We start from the raw sequence: 3,666 nt of genomic DNA, 5'->3' as shown, positions 1-3,666 counted from the left end.
GAGGAGAAGGTAGAAATGACTCAGCCTGGAACTGAAAATATGGATGGAGGACAACAGAGCTGCTTCATGGAAGAACAACCTCAGCTTAGCCTGTTAGCCTTAGCGTTAGCACCGGCGCTATATTGACTGTGTCAAAAACAACAGGCCGGATCCTCCTGAGGCTGAAGTCGTCGGCTGCATACGTCACAGCGCCGCGACGAAGGCCGTCCCAAACCGAAGACTCCTCCGATGCAGCCGACAAATACGTCCTTCCTTTTCCCCGATTTGAAGGACAGGTCTGATGGATCCTTCCCAGCCCACCATATCCCATAATGCATTGCGGCCCGACCAGAGATTTTTTTTAAGCCAGTGGTGGACGAAGCGAGAGAAAAGAATATGTTTTAAATAAAAATATGGCGATATATAAAATGAAAAGTTTTAGCGGTTGTAATTCTAATACTTTTATCCTTTGTATAAACGTGTTTTTAAATATTATTTTTGTCATAAAAACGCAAAATAAACATGAACCTACAGCAGGTCAATTAGTTCTTCAAATGTTGCCTTTAAGATAATTTTATTGTTTTGTGATATTAATAATGCTAATATATTGATATTTTTCTAATTTTGATCTATTTTTGCTTCTGTTTAGCGCCGTCATGTTTGCTAGATGACATAATGTTCGTCAGGGTGGAGGAGAGGCTAGACCRTCCAAATTCACAGACTCTTTTTTTCCGGTCTTCCCGGTCTACCAAGGACCTGGCCCACCTCGACCGGATACTCTAGTCTTGGTCCTCCGGAGGACCCGGCCTGTCGTTTTGGACACAAGTAAAGGTGGGGCAGGTGCGGGGGTTTACGAGCTAAGCTAAAACGTACACCACACCGGCTGCCCTTACCCAGAATTTTCCTCGTCAATGTCCGTTCTTTGGCAAACAAAATGGATGAAATAYGGCTCTCCATCACCAACAACAGACGGATTATGGACCAAATGTCATGGTTTTCACTGAAACATGGCTAAATAACAGCTTCCCGGAYGCCTTATATGTATTAGCTYGGCGCTAGTGCAACAAACAAGCTAAACTGAGGTCCTCCATCCATATTTTCAGTTGCAGCTGAGTCATTTTTGTGTTCCCCTCTCTGTCATGTGGATGGAGGACCTCAGTGATGAGAGGAGAATGTGTAGCGCTGAGCTAATACAGTATATATGCTGATAGCTTAGGGGCTGTCATGCATTGATATTGCGATAATCATAACTTTTTGAAACTCAGCCCTAACTGCTAAAAACAACTGTATGTTTGCATGTGTCAGAAGACCTAAAGACTTAACGGACAAAAAATGTTAAACCTAAGCTGATAAATTATCAGTTGTTGCTAAACTTGTACAGATTTACAAAAGCATCTTTATCCATACTGTTGCAGAAAAAGACCTCAACTGTTCCTCATGTATCATAAAAMCTTTTTATCATCTAAGAAAATTAGATTTCTCCAATAAAATACAAGAAGATTCTTTGTTACAAACAGTTAATCAAGTTATTTGTCATTTGAAGTCTCAAGCACGTACCAGATGCTAAAAAATGTCTACCACTCAGCTCACAAAGTACCTGAAATATGTTGTTTGTTGCCTCAGTGCTTGGCCTGTTTTTTCTCACTTCATGCTATTGTTTTTTTCAGTTCTAAGTATTTTAGGAGTCCTGCCATACTGTTTTTTGTTTATCAGCCCTGAAAAGATTTTGAACTAATGATGTTTGACCTGTTGATGATGAATGAGTAAATGAGTGAGAAAACTTTCAGCCTTCACATTCTGGGGTTGTGACATTCATGCTTTTTTTAAAAAAAACATGGCTTTGAACGTGTCGCACAAACCACAATGGAATAAATAAAAATGGCACAGATTTTCCACTTTTCCTATTCGTTTAATTTTTTTTTGTTCAAAGTCCAAGGTTTTGTTCTGATTAGAGCCCRTTTGCTGTGTTTGTCTCATCACGTGGACATACAGACTGAAGCTGGTAACATGTGAGCTGACTCTGCCGTGCTTTCCAATCAGACAGACACGGTCCTGTGTGTGAAACAATATTCTGACAGATGATTTGTCAAATTCAAGGAGAGGGTTGAGACGACCTGTTCCAGCCACAGAGAGGGAGGAGTACCACCCGAGCTGATAGAAACAAAGAGCTCTTTACTCTCAGTCCGAGGGAAAACAGCTGCAGCTCTGCAAAACATACTTCAAACACTTTGTATCTCTCTTTGTCCAGTCATTCATATCTGTATTCAGCAGATTTCAAGCCTAAATATACTGCATGTTTCATTTCAGACAGACGCTCTGAAAAACACCGGGCTGCACAATAACAGTCCTGTAACAGGTGCACCCTGAACTAAATGTTTTCAGTTTGTAACCCTTAGTAATGTTCTGGATGTTCTTGAAAACTCTAGCAACATTTCTACCAAACACAAACTTTTGACGAGATATGCATGAACAGCCATTGTCAAACAATTGTCAAATAATTGCCAATTCTTGAACTTTTTATCAATTATTTAAGCTACAAAACCTAAAAAAAATGAATCCTTTGGTTGATGTTAGAATAAAGTCACCATATTTATGAAATACAACACTAAACATGTAAGAATCATTTCTATCTTGTTGGTTTCCTGGGTGTAAAATGTTGTTAATAAGAATGTAAGAAAATTTAGTGTTTTTAACTGAAATCGAGATGAAAGCACATAAATATTGAATAGACAAAAAAAAAACTTTCCTGAATGTGTCAACGGTCATTATTATGTGTTGTCATTTAGTTTCAGGAGTGTAGCTAAAGCTATTTTAATTCAGACATAACAATAGTCAAACAATAGATTATAAGAACGCTGCTGCTTTCCTTGACATCTTTGTCACCAAAATGGGGTGAAGACTCAAACAGGGTTGTTAAGAAGGCCTACAGGAGGATGCACAATGCTCATAAAGCTAAACATCTCCGATGGAGTGTGTGCTCACCATGGAGAGGGTCCTGACCTCCTCCATGTGGCTCAGCTGTCCAAACTAAACAGAAACTTGATCACAAGCTGCACAGTAAACTGACTGGGAAACACATAATGAATCTGTTCATTAGCAGAGTTATGAGACAGGTTTGAAAGACAGCACAGTGCTCGAGTCACCAACTGTCCCCTGGTCAAAGGTTCTGTGGTGTCAAAACCAAACCCAGCAGACACAAAAATAACTTTGTCCCCACTGCTGTCTCCTTTCTCAAGAACATTTTCTCTCCTCAATTGCAACCAGAAACAATCTGAGTGTACATTTGGGCAAATTGATTGGGTAATTGATTAATTTAAAAATAAAATGGTCTAAGTGATTTATCTACTGTATATACACCCTGAGTCAGCACAACAGACTAGTGATTAGCACTGATTCCTTACAATAAGATGGGTTCAAGCTCTGTGTTGGCTTTGTGGTCTCTCTGTATGCAGTTTGCATGTTCTCCTTGTGTTTGTGTGGGATTTGTTCAGGTGGTTTCCTACCACTGTCCCAAAAAGTACGTTTATGTTACCTTCAGGCCTCTTGAAAAAGATCTGTGTTCTCAGTAGGATAAATACAGTGAAAACATAACAAATGGAAATGATAGGTAACATCAAAAAGAAAAAATCAGTAGTTCCTCTGGATGGTTCTTCTTTAGTGAAACATTTCGTCTCTCCTCCAAGAGAC

Source organism: Austrofundulus limnaeus, unplaced genomic scaffold, assembly GCF_001266775.1.
Source record: "Austrofundulus limnaeus strain Quisiro unplaced genomic scaffold, Austrofundulus_limnaeus-1.0 Scaffold492, whole genome shotgun sequence".
NCBI lineage: Eukaryota > Metazoa > Chordata > Actinopteri > Cyprinodontiformes > Rivulidae > Austrofundulus > Austrofundulus limnaeus.
The sequence above is the reverse complement of the archived record's forward strand: the minus strand, read 5'-3'. Positions refer to the sequence as shown.